Here is a 17,634-nt window from a genome sequence, read left to right as displayed (position 1 = left end):
CCTGAAAACACATCCAAATACTTATTACATGTAACTTGCTTCCCAGCTTTGTCTGCGAAGTCGCTGCTGACAGTCTGCAGACAGATGAGTAGCACAGTAGTCTTGGATATTTTCCTTGTTTCCAGCTGCTAAATCATAATAAAGAAGGTTAAAATAATACTCTTTTCCTATCAGAACTTTTCCATGGAGATAATTGCTCTAGTGTTTGCAAACTACGGATTTCATTACCAGAAAGTAGTAGTCCACATGACCGTGAATGGGAGGAGATAAACTCAGTGAGACAATTTTCCCTTAAAATAAGACGTACATTATGGAAAAAGTTGGAAAAACCCTGCCCTGCCAGAGAACACGGACTTTTTTCCAACACAAGGATTGCACAGCACTAGAGACTGTGAGATGGACTAAGCTATTTGTTGCACGTGACCGTTTCATAATCCCTGAGAGTTGCAGTTTATTATGGGGGATTGAACAATTGCCTTGCATGACTGCAACAAGGGGGAAGGTGCCATAATATTGCTCATGCGATGGAGCAGCAGGCAAGAAAGTGGCTCCTCCGGCCACCCCACCTGCCTGGCAAGGCACTAAGGCTGGCATCGCCTCCCACATAGAGCAGCAAGTCCTGGAGCTGCCCAGGAGTGCAGGGGCTCCTCCGGAGTTGTTACACCAGCAAGGGAGCTCTGCGTGCTGCTCAGCAGCATCATTTACTGATAGGATGCTGCTGCCCTTTACTACAGCCTATAACATAACCCCCCAATCTGGTTGTAAACGGGGGGGGAATAATAGTGTCCATTGTGTCGCTGACATTTCTCTCGGAGGGGGTGGCTTTTCAGTAAGCAGTTATGTTTCCCTACTTAGTTCTAAACCACGGGCGTGGATTTTTGCAGCCCTTACTTTTATGCTTCTGAAAAGTGAAAGGATGAAAGGTTACGCTGGGGGAGTCTAGAAGGGACGGCCAAGGCGCATGCACTGATGGGATGCAAAAGTCCGTGGCCTCACAACCACTTCAGAACAATTGCAAGGTTACTGATATGGCTTCTAAATCGCCAATGATTAACCACTGTGTTCTGGTCATTAAATCCTTGTTCAGTTAGGTCTTTCAGGCACCAAAGACTATTTCTTGCCAGGGTGCTTTGCAGGTACCAGCACTGAGTTTGCTAAGCATATACATCGAGTCTCTACTTCTGCAAAGGCCAAAGCCATGCAAAGAGCCCTCAGAAGTGCTTGGGAAGCCGTCTGCTAAGGCTTTATCTGGGATTCGTTCTAAGAAAATCACATGCTGTTTTTTAAGTGATTATTTCTAGAAGGTGCCCAGAGGCAGAGAGGGTGGGACAGTGACCGCAGCTCCTTCTGAGCAAAGGCAGAGGTTCAAGCCACTGAATGATCACAGCAGAGATCACAGGACTTGTGCTGCTGTAGCCAAATTTCATGCAACTGGTTGCTGTTGGGGAGAAGGAGCTCTCTTGGGTGCCTTCGCAGCTCATTAGCAGAGTTCCTACTGCAGCTAGCTCAACCACACAGCTCCCACTCTAGCCACATCCTTCTGAGCCCAGGAAAACATCACAATCCCATTTTACAGAGGAGGACACAGAGACCATTTTAACTCTGGGATCCAAGTCTATTAAAAGCTAATGAGAAGATGCGTTGTCCAGTGAATTCACCAAAGTCATAAAAACATGGGTTTCTGAGCCAGGGCCGCAGCACAGAAGCTCCCAGGTCCTCTGTGCTCAGGCTGTATGCCATCGCGGAGACCTTCCTGCTCTTAGCCGCTGCTCAGTCAATGCCAGGCAACTTAATTTATGCTGGGGACACTGCTCACTCCCAGACTCACGCACACCATCCAGAACAAGGACATCATTCATGGGCATCAACATCTGAACATGTTTGTAAAGAAAACTCTTTTAAATAATAGCCAGGGAGTTACAGAGAGCATGTCTAATCATGACTATTAAGAATATTGTTCAGTATTTATCAGCTCAGACAGGAGTTTGCTTCAGAAAAGTGGTTTCAGTAGAGGATCTTAAGTATATCCCCACTGCTATAGTGAATGCAGATATTATTTTACAATAGCAGAATTTCTACCTATTACTGAACGGTAAATTTAATTGATGTTAAGCAAGAAGAACCACAAGAACACAATGAGTGCCCATTTCTCACAGCCTCTCTATCTTGCATGCAGTTACTTAGGGCTTATATACCACCAGTTTAGAAACATGCCTAATTGCTTATGGTCAACATCGTACGACTGCCAGATCACACATTAAACAGATAACCACTATTATTATAAGAGCAACTTCCTTGACCTCATATTTTGGTCTGGCTCTGAATTCCTGTATTTTACCAGTTTGGTTTGTTACGTTATGCCAACCTTCTGCCTGTACATGTCATTTTCTACTCCTGTAAGTGACCGGTGCAATAGAGAGCTTACTATAAAATGCATATTTGAGCACATGAATAGAATAAATTCAAGAAATGTGATCACAGTTGCTCCTGCAATGTTTTTATAAACACAGTCTCTGCTTTTTTATTATAGTTAAGGTACAGTGTGTTATTTGGCAGGGGAATCTGACTTGAAAATGTAAAAGGTTCAGGCAACCACACATTTGGAAGTAGAAATCTTTCCTTAAAACATGGCTCTGGTTTTTAAACATAGCAAAATTTCTGGAAACTTCAGTTTCTCAAAGTCTGCCAAAACTGCAGTCACATGTAACATATTCTTGGGGCTTACATATAATGTTTCAAGTAATAAACAACATCTTGTTTAGAGCAGCATGGAAAAAAAAAGGGGGGAAAGCACTCATTAGGAGTCAAAGCTCTACATCAGTACTAAAAACAAAACATGTTTCTCACAATGAAAACTCAGAATAACTTTTATGATTTATTAATAAAAGATTTATGTGTTCTTCACATCTCTAATAATTGCAGTTAAAATCATAGGTTAAATTCTTGCGGCAATTAGGTAAATTATATTACAAAAGAAAGAAAATTTCATATTCATTGAAGTGCACTCAGGTTTTCAGTAACAAAATGAAGAGATATTAGCAGTAATTCAGTAACGGAATGAGCTATATATCGTACATAACTATACATTGCCAGCAGCCCTTCAGTGTTTTCTGTATAACTCATTTATCATACACTTTTTATTCAGGAACAAGGCTGTATAAAAAAAAAAAAAAAAGAAAGATTTTTTTTTGCCCATGTGAAGTCTCATCATGCAAAATATTCACAGCTTAAATATATGCACAGTCATCTCTACTAGTCAGACACCATTTCAGTCCACGCATCAGAATACATATTAACAAAATGATATTGAGACAGAAATAGCACACCGCAGCCAGCAGTGAAGTATGGGCCATAATGCCTACCTCACTGGGATCTGGTCGGGTTTAATTAATTAATGCTTATGAAGCACTATGAGCTCCTCAGATCATCACTTCAATTCATTACCACCAACATTTGTTTTGTATCCCACTTTCCCCCCCTTAATTCAACAGTGAATTTCCTTCAGAAAGTGTTGCATTTACGGAGTAATGCAATGGCTGGAGTGATCTGACGGAGCTGCATTTGCAGGAGTACAGAAGGGAGCAGGACCCCTTCCCCTTCCTTTCTGTTCTTTTGGCATCAGGTCTAAGGAGAGTGTGAAGCTTCACGATGTACAATCCTTCCCCTGAGAAGCCATTCTGGACCAAAGCTATGTCAAAACACAGCAGGAAAGGTTAAAGGTAAGGATGTAACATCAAAGAATTAGATGATAGTCTGGGAAACACCATTGCTCACATTCATGTTAATTAAGGATGGGTATGAGCTACAAAGTTCGTAGGAGGATACGGATACAGGCATCTAGTTCTTGCTTCATCTCTAATAATTATTAGATACATTGGCTGGAAATAGTTGGAAAGAAAATCAATAAGAGAATGAGTCAAGAAAATGAATGGCAATTTCAAATACTTACATGCATAGGATTTCACTCAAGGGCGAGACAAGATAAAATAAGTAGTCTGTATTAAAACAAAACAAAATATACTTTGATCAAACTTCCATTCAGTGGAATTTCCTTTAAGGACTTCAAAATTGGAAGGCTAGAGAACTTAACAGAGAGGAAAGGAAAGATTATCTGGTAAAACTCTAAGGTTGTTATAGAATTTCAGAGAAGAAACCAGATTAAGACAACAAAATTACTGGTGGAAGAAAAGTTGATAAAGAAGACTAGAATTTGATAATGGAGGAATTTAATTATTCAGGTATTGATTGTTATGATAACAATGTGGAAACCAACAGAGTTTGTTTGTAGTGGCAATGTTATTAGCCCACTGAGCAACCAGTAGCTATGCTGAACCCTATACTTGGAGATAAGCATGTGTACTGTTGTAAGATTAATTTTAATTATAAAATTTAACTCTAATTACATTTAATTTTAATATAATTTAAAAGTTAATGATAGGGAGCTCAAACTTCACTATGATAAAGATCCTCATAGATGTAAGGGATAAATCAATAGAAGACGTTCTTATCAAGAAAATCTTGGGAGAGTCGCAAAGTAAATACTCAGGTCAAAAGAACAATTAAGGAAACCTAAGACACTCTTAGTAAGATTTCCTTTTTGAATCAATATTAACAACAATAGAGTTCACTGAGCCAATAGGGAAAAAAAAAATGGCCAATAACACATAATAGTGGCAATCTAGTAGTAGTGAAGCAGAGAAAAACAAATAAGCTTTATGGGGTATATTTTGTAGATATTCTCACTAGGAAGTTCTTCATCAAAGATGGGACCTCATCTTTCAGGACTCACAAGTATAACTTCTCGTTATTTTTGTTCCTGGCATACCAAAGCATGGGCTTAGCAGTTTATAAATGGAATTGACCTCATGCAGTCCCATGACCATAAGCCCCATCTGCAGTTCCATATATTATATCTCCAATCACTGTTATACGACCATGGGAGTACCTGGGAGCAGGTACTTAAAATCCATCTCTCTAACAGAGCTCCAGTAAGAGGAGTGGGCAAAAACCTCCAGAGTTTGGTGAAGGTGTGGTCTTCATTTTTTATGCCTCCTTCAGACCAGTGTTAAAGTTGACTGTTTTTCCCACCAGCTGGACACATGTTTTTGTCACCGATTTACTGCATCAAAGCAAGCACCATCAATGTGCTTTGCACAATGCTGCATACTTCTCTGCCACTGAATGTCCACTTTTATGTCTAAACTTGGTGGAGAGGGCTCTAGGGACCTTCACAAGGTTTGGCATGTCCCCAGGCTTCTGAGTAAGGCACTCAGAGCTTCTTTTGCCCCCAGAAAGCTTCCTGGCTTAAGCGAGTATTGTTTTGCCTAGCTCTTCCCTTGGCTTGTACGGAAGGCTCAGCTCCCTTAGACCTGATGGCCATCTCATGCTTCACAGCTTATTCCTCTCCATGATTTATAAACCAGATCACAGTTTGTAAAATATCATCACGCCTCAGTAGAGATCTGGACACTTCAGGAGGCAGAATCTTCTTTTTCCAATAAGAAGTAGATTTCTAAACCCCACCTGTTTTGGCCTTAAATTTTTAGTTTGGTTTCAGCCTGAGGGGAGGGGCTACTTCCTCTCTAAAATGTTAGTCTTCCAGTCAAACTAAGCATAAATCTAATATTAATCTACTTTTAAATGTATTTACCAAAAATTGCCAGGTTCAGCATTGCAATGGAAAGACCTACAGATCAACAAGCTGATATGTGAACAGAAAGCTGGAAAGGATAATAAACTTTGTAAAATAATGGAAAATTAAAGCAAAGAAATTACTAATCTGTTACAAAATAGTATATAGTGCATATAATTTAGTAAGACATTAAGAATTATTTTGGCAGCAGCAAATAAAAATATACTTCTTGAGCCAGAGAGATCCATAAGAAATGTGGATAGATATCTGTGATAAATCAGAAATGTTAAGAAGCATCCCAACAGTAATTCTGATCGCTTGGCACAGAAGTAAAGCAAATACATTGCACAAGGGTTAACTCCGCATCTCACATAAATCAAGTTAACACCATTTAAGTTAGCAAAATTTATTCAAAGTCAAATTCATTTACTCTAGCCAAAGATCTGTCCCTAATTGTATCCTTCGCATTTTATACTGCATTAACTATTTTAACGTATTCAGCTTTAAAGCCCAATGTACTTCAATATAAACTCCATTACGTATACATATATACACTTTTGTGTACATATGCACATGCAGAGGAATACATACATATAAAATACTTTTAAATCGTAATATAAACAAATTAACATAACACAATTCATAGCTATGAAGAATAGACTAGGAGCAGTTTTACAGGATTTAGTGAGGAAACATGCTGAAAATCCTAATTTGAGCAGAGTCAACCAATGTGGATTTAGAGCAGGAAATCTTGCTCAAATAACTTGCTGGAATTCTTCAAAGATATCACTGCCAAGGTAGGCAAGGAAAATAGTATAGGTGGTATACAATATGCCTAGACTTTCTTGAGAGTGTTTGATAAGATCCTACACTGGAGATTACCAGCAAGGTACAGAGCCACTGTGTAAATGATAACAAACTTTAATGAACTGATAACGGTCGGAAAACAGCTTTCATTGAATGGCTTCGAGATTGGCAGTCAATACAGGATAGTGCTTTGGTCAGGTTAGGAGCTTGTCTTGTCTCTAATCTATGCAAAAGAATTAAATCAGAATATCAAAGGTAATTTAACAAAATATGCCGGGGACATGAGTTACAGGGGCCCTAGCAACAGCTGCCTGAATGCAAGATCCAGATCACCAACACATGCAGCATCAGCACCACCAGGAACGCTGCTGGGCTGGAGCACAGAGCTGATAGAGCAAAGTAAACAGGCTTGTTTGATGCAGAGAAAATGTGAAAGCGTGCACCAGCTGGGGAGAGGGGTGGAAAGAAATGATGGAGGGATGCCATGCAAAGGGAAGAGGGGAGAGCAAGAAAGAGCTCAGGCAGAAACTGGAATTCCAGAAAAAGGGAGGAATAGAATAAATAGAATGTTGCTCTGTTTTGTTTTTTGTTTTTGTTTGTTTTTAACCTTTGAATTAGGAGATTGAAAATTTAGGAATTAAAAAAATACATATATTATTTATTTAAAAAAAAATGGAAAGAAAAAGAAAACCGAAAAAACTATCTATTGCAATTTAATGGATAAGTACCTGGGTAAGAGTTTTTAACCCAGGGATGGTGTTATCATGAGAATCAGATAACAAAGCTAATCCTCTTTCCCTTGCACCCAAGCCCCGTGTAGTTTTGAAGCACTGCTGGTCCCTTTCTGCCCCCAGGGTGATATGGACCTGTCCGGAGTAGCTCAGCACAGCCAGGAGACTGGGGGCAGGACGAAAGCCTGAGGGCTAATTTCTGTGCCACCATGGCTCAGGTGGCCCTTAACTGGGGGCCCTTAATAGCCCTCATTTTTTTCCTAATGGTGTGGGTCATTTTTTTCCCTCATGGTAATAACACAGAATTTCACCAGATATTTAAATAAAACAGCATCAGTTAAGAATGGGCAGTGTTGACTATGGATGTACTGTTCTCAAGTTTTATTTCCATGGTGTTTCAAACAACTTGTCTAACATTACAGCCAATTTCTGTTGGCTTTACTGCCATGTCTACTTCATTTATTTTAGTAGAACATCTTTCAAGAGTATGAAGAAAAAAGATTTGGCCTTGTGAGCATTGATCAGAACTGTACAAAGACTAAAACTTCAGCTCATTGTACATATTTTTAACCAATTAATCTCTTTATGCAAGAATCCTCACAAAAAAAAAGTAGTCTGACATTGTGGTAGTTGCTATGCTAACTTCAGCTTTCACTGATACAGTACATTTAGATGAGGAATGGAAAATCCAAGGATTTTAGCTGTGGGTGTTTACAGTGCAACAAACGCCAAGGGAGATCTCTCCCATCCCTCACTCCCATGAGCCCAGTGTCAGAACAACGCTGTCTGGGATTCTTGCATTTTCAAATCATCTTTGGGTCACCAATTCTCTGGTAAGGTTGGACTCAAACCCCCAGATTAAAAGGCAAATATTTTAGCGTATTTTACAGATGGTTTTTTTTTTCTGAATCTCTGTGGATCTTGGATTTGAACTTGAAGTTTTCTCTACCACTTTGGTACTGTATACTGATTTTTCTCCAGCTGGATGTCTGTGGCTTCCCTTCTCAGAACTGTTTCCTCACCTGCCTGAAACTAATAGATATTTTTCTTCTGTTTCCAAGTTTCTCAAAGTTCTTTGTCCACCCTCTGCTGCCATCTTAGTTCCTGAATAAAACCTCAGCATTTCTCAATAGGGTGGAGAATTTCTTCCCCTAAACAATCTCTAGTTGCAATGCTTCTTTTATTTTCAGATCAAACGTTAAACCAGACAAAAATCTCCTATTCATCATATAAGTGCATTGCTTTTCTAAACAAGAGAGCGTAGCTAGATACCAGAAATAATTGTTCACGTACTAGTTTTCTGGGATTTCAACACTTAAACAACAAACTTTCTTGATCTCACACCACAGCAACCTGCTTTGCCTGCTTCCTCCACTTACACTTTACCCTGAGTATTTTTGTTTCACCACCATTTTGCTCTTTGAAATTTCAAAATCACAAGGGTTTACTTGTGACTTGTCTCTTTCCCCATGTTTGTTTTCAGATCTCTAATGACATTCTCCTTTGAGTTGCCTCAGAGGAAGGGAAAAAAAAAACATTTTTTTTTAAATGTTGGCATTCTGAAGAAGCATCTGTATACTAATTTGCTCTCAGCTTTGCTAGCAGAATATTTAAAGGGAGATAGTTTTGAATAAATGAAGACCAGTTAGCAGTTAGAAGTCTTTGTAATGCTACTGATTTCTTGGGAGCTTTTTTTCCTCCCATCAGCTTTCAAAGCAGTTTCTTGACTTTAGGAGATCACTGAGTTAATGCCTGACTACCAAAAGTCCTGCTCCACCTTAAGAATTGTACTGAATCTGTCAAACATCAATTTTGAATCAATGCCAATTCAGTATAAATAAAGTGTGTTATGGACACTCCAGCAAAGGATAGCCTGCAAATCAAAAGAACTGTTATTGCACAAGGAACATGATAGATTTTCTCCAATAATTCCAATTTTGATCACCTTTTCCAAAGAAGAACTTCAGTGACTCAAATAGGAATAAGATATGAAGCAATCGTTGTTTCTGAATGTTAAAGATAGTTGATATAAATTAAGGCTGAACCTAATCCTTTCTAAAAAGACCTAAACATTAACATTTTTGTAATTAGGATGGAAGCTGAAGTAGTGGTTGTATCTGGTGGGTTTAAAAAAGATGCCAATTAAAAATGAAAGGTCTAAGAATAAACAGTAAATTCATGGAGAGCTATCCAATTCACAGCGTGGTGGGCATTTTGTTAAATAAAAGCACCAAGTGAACTGGAGTATTAATGAACAGAAGAGATAGCCAGACATGTTTATACAGGCAGACAGGGCTGGAGGATATATTGACAAGGCAGGGAGGTGTGTTGTAATAAACTTGATGGGGGACAGACTTGTTGGGCCAAGTGTCCCTTTCCCGTCCAGGAATTCCTCCTGTCCTCATTACCCTTTCACCTCTGGACAGCTGCAATATTAAAATCTGGCTCACGTCTTAAGGAAATTGGGTTTAATGTCCTTAATTTAGTCCCCAGTCCACATATCTCCGTATCACAACACAATCACACAATTTGGCTCGACCGACAGCATCTGCTCGGGAAAGAGGCCCATGCTGCAATGGCAGGGCTGTTGCAAGGCAAGGCTGAGACCTTTAGAAAGCACGCATAGCTCATCTCTCTGTAATGCCTGTGTGGTAGGTTCATACTAAAGAGAAACCCTCTCTTTTTCATTCCACTGTTTTTCTGGTATCCTTTGCATGTAACATTTTAATTGCCAAAGAAGTCAGCCTGCTCCTATGTCCATGACAGCAGCCAAGCATGACATGGCCTCATGGTTTCCTCTTGTTTAACTCACCAAAACTAACAGTAGCCTCAAAAATGCAATGAGTTATGGGCCTGAATCAGTGTGGACTGTTCCTCTCTGAAGCATGGATGAAGTGCCGCACCCATCGACTACACAGAAGAGAAAATTTTAGTGGTGGGTTTTGATCCTGGGCATTCAGAGGCACAATCTGAATGCAAAAGTCACCTGCTAAATAGGCTGGAGTCAGAAAGGAGCAGAGTGGTCTTGGTGGAAAAGAAATAAAAAATAAAAATAAAAATCATCCTAAAGGTTTTACATTTTCAGTTAATAAATTGTTAAAATTGATTACATCACATCTTCAGACAGACTTCTGATTTGAAAACCTCAAGAATTGGTGGGTAGGCATACAAAAGGCACTTCTTTTCTTCATCTGGAAAACATCTATGTTACACACTTTCCAACACTGAGGTTTTTTCTTTGTATCTTTCTTTAAGAAGACTTTTATTATGCCTATGCTATGATTTTCTTCTGATCCATTTGCTTACCAGCCTAAGGAGCATAAAATAGTATGTAGATACTTGACAAGTATTAGCAGAAATGTCAATGTACTGGGTGCGTTTTGGGGTGGAAAGAAGGGTATAAGATGGAGAGTAAGTCTGTCAGCTTGAGGCAGAAGCAGCTGATTTGTAAATAACAAAATTGTAGGATTTATTCTTTTTGATGCACTGCACTTTTATTAAAAGAAAATCCCCTGGAAACCTCTGTAAATGGCATGAAACATATAATTAGACTTAGCTTTTCTCACTCTCTGCTTATTTAAATGTTCAGTAACTTCAATGGTGATTCAGTAACAACTGATTTTATAGAAACATCTGACAATAAGAACAAATATTTGCAGTGGTTTCGGTCTCTGCTCTGTGTTTCTGTCCCTTCACCACAAGGCACGAGGGAGAGCTGCCTTCCCTGCCTGCACACCCGCACCGCTTTCCCCACGGCTCCCACCTCCAGCCATGTCCACTTCCCAACACTAAATATTAGAAATATAAACCTCTAAATAGGACGCACCTTGACTCGTGCTTCCTAAATGCTACCCCCCAAATTCCAGGCACAGATCTCAGTGATGGCTTCTATCCTCCCAAAAACGAGTGCCACCAGCAGGTGGGTTTGGCATAGACAAGACACCACAGCCACATGCAGTGGTGGGTGGTGGTGGCACAGGAGCTAACCCCAGTACCCACCTGCCCCAGCAGCTCAGGGAGGCTGAGGCACCTCGGCTGTAAGTGTCCAAGACAATGCCATGGTTGGGTTCGTTGTCTTTTGCCTGGGCTTGACCACTTCTGCCCTTTCTGTGTCTTTTAGGGGAAGAGATCTTGCATGTAGAGCCACCCCAGCAGAGATCCATCGGTATGGCTGACCTACAAGTCATCCAGGTGTGGCTTGGTTGCCCCAAACCTCCCCAGAAGCTCCCAGAGCCACCAAAGCAACCTACATACCAAACCCTGGGTCATCTCACTGATTTTACTTTTACCCTTTGGGCAGCAGTGCTCAGTCCAGCTTACACTCCTGAAATGCCTCCAGCGGCTAGTGACAGGCAGGAGGATGTCATCGAGATGAGTGTCACCATGGCCAGCCTCTCCAGCCAGGACAGGTTGCTCCAGCATCCCAGGGCCTGTTGCATGCTGATGGCTTCAGCAGCATCTGCTGCCCGTGCTATACACAAAATGAAAGGTCAGATAATAAATATTGTGAATGGGCACCATGCTGGACCCATGGAAATGTCTTTACTTGGTGAGATGTGGCTCAGTCAAATTATGGCATAGAGTCCCACTGGTACAGCTCCTGACTCGTGAGAGCCATGGATGTCAACGCTCACAGCAACCCAACCCAGGCAGAATTTATTCTGGAGGTTGTTTTACCTCCTCTCTAGCCCAAAATCGGGGAAATCACGGCCGTTCGTAACCTCCTTGTGGAGGGCTCTTTGTCAGGTGGACCCACTGGCTGAGCACCAACGGCTACTGCCATATTCTGCCTCACTCATCTTCTGCACCCATTCCCAACCTGTCAGAACGGGGGAAGAAATACAGTCAATATAGTCAATTCTGAACTATATATATGTGTATATATATATCAGTAGGCATTTTTAGAGAGTTTCAGGTTGAAAGTTGCTTGTCAGAATCCGAGAAAGGAGCAGCAGTTGTTCTGACACTGCGGTTTTCACATCCTTGTCAGAGACTTGAAGCAGGATAGCTGATGTGTGTTAAAAAAAGGATGGCGAGGTTTTAAAATAGTTTAGATGCTGCATGGAGCAAATTTCAAGCGCTGTAGTAAGAAGAGCTGGTACGAGTGTACATGCGCCTACCACCACCCGTACGGGGAAAAGACTTGTTCAAGTACCAGTGTCTTTACTGCAACACCGATCCGGGGAACCACAGAGCAAATGGCCGGAGGGGTGTCAGGAAATTTCCAGATAAACATTTTTCAAACACAAACTGGGGAGGGAGGGAAGACCTGGGGAAAAGTTTCATGGCAGTAAAAATAAGCTTTCCCATTTCTGACAGCTCTAATAACCCAGAGCCCAAGATTTGGGCTTGGAAAAGGGCCAGTTGGCCCGGCCTCCATCCGCAGACGAGCTGGAGGTGATGCTGATAGTCGGGGGGAAGCGAGCAGAAGAGCTGGCAAGTCCAATGCCACCGCTGATGGAGGGGATGCCTGCCAGTTCACACGTAAGTCTGCAGGTCAGACGTGCAACGTCGCTGGGACAGGCGATGCAGAGCAGCAGCAGTTTTCCAGATATTGGGCAATTCTATAAATAAGGAATTTCCTTGAAAGCTATGTGGCAGGATCTAATCGTTTCAAACCATTTGGGCTTTTCTCAATATTTTTGTCACCCGCACGTTGGTGTAGATTTTGAAATACACAGACAATCTCCTGGAGTCACAGAGAGAACAAAACGCTTTCCCTGGGGTGGTGATAAGAGCTGTCGGGGGCAATCACAGAATCACGGAATGGTTGGGTTGGAAGGGACTTCACAGATCATCTAATTCCAACCCCCGCCTTGGGGGGTTGACTCGAGTTGACTCAGAAACTTTTGGATGGCCACCAAAATGTCAGCTTTGCACCTGGATTCCCTGCCAGTAACTTCACCTCCACTGGCTTAAACTGTAGTCAATAGGAAAAGAAAGAGACGGTGGGAAAGCTGGGGGGAAATAAATTTGACCTGGTTGCAAAATAGGTAGAACAGGGTCTGCTCTGTAATTATATCATTTATATTCACCACTTTGCCTGGTTAAAACAAAACAAAATAACATAAAATATAAAATAAAATCTGCATTTCCAGTGTAAGTAAGTCTTCCACAAAGCTGTCCATCATCCTCATTAAGGCACAATACGATCCAGGGGGTTGGGGCTAGCTCAGTGCTGGATGCATTTGCTCCAGTGCTGCTGCTGCTGCTGCTACCAGAGGAGAGGAGATCCTGGGGGGCCCCCAGAATGGTCCCTTTGCAGGAAAGTGTGGCGGCCTCTCAGGGATGTTAGCTTTTCTCCTGCTTTCAGAAGCAAAGTCTGCAGGTTTAACCCCAATGCCGGCCTCGTCCCTTTGCAGAGAGCTTGCTGCTGTTGCTGCCCCCCCAATGGCCAAAGCGATGGCAGCTCCTGGCACTGGTCTCAGAGCTGGCCCCCCATGCTGCAAGGCTGCGAGCTGACTGCTCTGCTGTTACAGACACAGCCCCCCAGGAAAAAAAAATCTGTTATCACTGAGCATATGCAACTGCTAAACATCCTATTCAGTATAACTTCAGCCTGTTCTGAGAACTACATTTCACAGTTTCTTTATACAGTATCTGTCTGTCAGATATTGCCCACTAGATTACCATAGTCTATATAATATACTTCCACCATAAAAAAAAAAAAATATATATGTATATATATATATATTTCTTGGTCGAAATTTTTACTACCCACTGTGAACAAAAAAAGAAAAAAAAAAAAGGAGAGAGAGAGAGATTTAAAAGTTTTTATTTTAATTTTTCATTTCACGTGTACTGTCTTCCCTATATGAATGGCACTAAACAAATTTAAACACTAACATGCATTGCATTCTGGTATTTGTGCCTCCATTTCAGTGTAATTTCTTTAATCTCCTTTTCTTTAATCTTTAATAGTACTGCATCCATTTAAGGTGTTTCTAGAGCATCTATTGCCACAGTTCTTAAGTATGACAACAAGGAATAGCTCATATGTAGAATATCTGGGATCCCCGTGCACTTAAATGTGCCACTGAATATAAATGCTTAAAAGATTTCATTTCTTACTAAATCTAATTCAGACCTGACATAAGCGAAGGCAACTCCTAGCAAAACCCCGTGGGTGCCAGGCGGGCAGTATTGCTGTAATAATTAACCAGGGGTCTAAGGCAGTGGAGCAGAGGCTACTCCTTTAATTTCTTACTTTTCTTTCTTTCTTTCTTTTTTTTTTTTTTATACCTTTCTGGTTATGGTTTTGTCCGGCTGCCCCTTCCTCCTTTCTGTTCCCCATGTGGCTGAGCTGTGCTCATACCAACTGAACGCCGAGCGGGTTGCACAACAGGCACCGCTGCTTGCACCTATTTGCTGACCAACTTGCAACTGCTGTGCAGCTCGTGCTCTTGCTTTGTCGAGAGAGGGGGGGCTTGAGGATTGTGATTTCAGCATATTAAAATATGACGAATAGATACTGATGTTGTCTCGCCAGGAAGACACTTGAAACAGTAAAAATGAATATAAAAAGTTCTTGATACTTTAAGCACCTCAAATTGAAACAACCTTTGGTCTTCTCACTAAGTGTCATATAAACAAGAAGGGAACACTGCACGTCTGAGATATTTCTTTATGGTTTCCTAGCTTAACTCCGCATGGTTTTAAGCACTGTGTGTGTATTGCTGGAGACCTTACCACCATTTTTGAGAAAATGAAGCCTAAACGCACTCATATCTGAAAGATACACAGTCTTATTAATGCATATATGCCATGCATAGATTATTAACAGCTTCATTACTAAACACAAGCTTACATTTCAATAAACATACTTTTACAACTGCAAAGAAAAAAAGTTTTACATTAGGATGTTACTTACTTCGTGTCTTTGTCCTGGGAGAATGCAACTAAAGAAACCACATTTAAAATCAGACATTAGATATGCAAATATGTGTTCAGATCAGAGATACGAAAATTATTCAAATGATTAATTATTCATCATAAAAATGTCAATTAATAATTCTGAAGCATAATAGGCATCTTTCTGATGCATCTTTATTTTTCAAGCCTAAATACTGTTGAATCTGTGTTCAATTGCATTCTAACAAGTTTTTAAAAATTCAACAAAGTAAACAACCAACTATAAACAAAAGTGAGCAGCGAATTTTAATAACCGCCAACCAAGCCGAGAAACGTGCCTAAAGTTCAGCACCAACCCCAGAAGAGAGGGGGAAAATCCCGTGGAGTGCAGGATGCGCATCCTCGCCCATCCACCCGCTGCCCCTCGCCCCGCAGCCCCTCGCCCCTCCTCTCTGCCCAGCGTGAGAAGCGGTTCGGGTCCCACGGATGCTGCTCTCCTGCCCCAGCACACGCTGTAGTCAGGAGCTGAGGCGTCAGAAGTGACTTTATACATGACAAAATTAACAAAAACATATGAGAGAGATTCACTTTTAACATGCAGGGACTCGCACGAGATTAAATATTACAGTGATCTGCTTGTTAGAAATGCCCAGGGATAGATAAATTAAAGCCAGACAATCTTTTCCCTCGCTTTTGGCTCACATCCTATCCCTACATGGGTTTTCCGCAGAGGAACTTGAAAACTTTGGGAATGTTGATTCAAAAGGTTTCTTCTCAAATACCTCATCAGCGGGTGGGGGGAGAGTCGTTCCCTGACCCTTTCTTCCTCTCCTCCGTGCCCTCTCCTTCGTGTGGAAATGGCAAAAAAACAAAAGGCTTTGCTCTCTGCATCTTAGTTTACAGGGACACCTGTATCGAGGAAAAGCATCCACCAGCACCTTGGGGCCACACAAGGCATTCCCCACGCAGAAAAATGATTCCAGTCTGCCCTGTCCTCTGCCACCACAGGTGGCTGCAGAGCCCCCCTTCCCACCCCTCCACCCCCCCAAGTGCTTTCTAGTCTTTTTTTTAAAAAAAAAACTTCCACTTTTTTTTTTTTTATTTATTATTATTTTTTTATCCCAAGGCGAGGGCAGCTTCTACACCAGACGTCTGCTCATGAAAGCAGCCAGCACCCCCAGGGGCCTGGGCTCCCCCAGCAGAGCAGCCGGGCAGGGCCCAGCACCAGGCTGAGGGAAGGGACCTCAGCCCAGCTTCCCCCAGGGCCGGGCTCAGCTGGGACCTCTGCACAGGGCGTTTAAATCCCTAATGCAGGCAGGGTTTGGTCCTCGAGAGCCCCGGCTATGAAGGACCTGAAATAAATGCTTCAGAGCAGCTAACGTGTTTTTTAGAGGCGCTAAACCTCTGTCTTCGCTAGCCTTAATCAAAACCTATCAGCTAGAGCGTTTCTCAATACAGCCTCTTTCTTCTGGTGGAGACAGAACTTAATGTACGTGATTATGGAGGGGGGGTGGAAATTGTGCCCATCCTCTCCCTGGCCCTATTTCCTTCACAAAGTGCAGCGGGGGACCCGCCAAGCAGCCGGCAGAAAGCCGGGGTGCAGGTGCTGTCCCTCAGCCCCGGCGCCCCCCTGACAGCAAAAGTGGGGGCACGGGCAAGAAAATGTGCTCCCATGGCATGTCCTGGGGAACAAGCAAGCACACCCGGATAGTTAGAGCCACAAATCAACCCGCCAGACCAGGACTGAGCCTGCAAAGCCACCGGGGCAGCAGGGCTCAGCAGAAGGCCGAGGGCCTGCAGGGCCTGCGCCGGCTGCGATGCCCACGGCAGGGCCGAGCCCCGGCCTTCCCCCCCCCCCCCCCTTAGTGGGGATCCTTGGGGGGCTCTCTCCCCCTACCCGGCCCCTTTCTCATGGTAACAAGCCCCTCACAGCAGGGATGGCCCCCAGCTGGCCCCACAGCCCCACACGGGGCCGGGGGGGGGGACACATGGGGTCATTTCCATGTGCAGCAGACAAAGGGGAGGCCATGGAGGAGGCAGCTGGCAGCACCCACCGTGGCACCGCCGGCACAGGCTGCCCCCGGCTCCCCTCTCTGCATTTCCACACAGGAAAACTTGAGGAAAAGGGGAAAAACCCACAGCTAAGGAACTGCCCTTAAAACTGCCCCTTGAGCCACACCGCCCAGTGCCTTGCACAGGGAGAGAGATGGGTATTTGGGGTCTGCTCCGTGTAGGATGGATGGGGTGGGGGGCTCCGATCTGAAGTGGAGAATCGTGTGAGGCTCTGCACGGGAATGCTGAGCACACTGCGAAAGGGAAGAGGCTGGGAGCCGGGCTGCCAGCACCACCCCAATAAAGGCAGGATCTATAGGCTGTCATTATTTCCATATCCTAAAGAAGCTGCACACCCATTATTAGTTCAGAGCAGGGCAGGAAATCATCGCCCGGATTAAGGTTAAATTCCATCTCAGAAGGGCTTAGCTGACTGCTAAATGCTTATGTCCAGTGTCCAAAAATTAAAAAAAAAAAAAAAGGAGAAACAACCCACCCCCGCATAGCACGTTACAATAGCATCTAATAAGGTTAGGTGTTATGCCACTGCTGCGAGGCTCG

Source organism: Anser cygnoides, chromosome 6, assembly GCF_040182565.1.
Source record: "Anser cygnoides isolate HZ-2024a breed goose chromosome 6, Taihu_goose_T2T_genome, whole genome shotgun sequence".
Lineage (NCBI taxonomy): Eukaryota > Metazoa > Chordata > Aves > Anseriformes > Anatidae > Anser > Anser cygnoides.
This window is presented reverse-complemented; position numbering follows the sequence as displayed.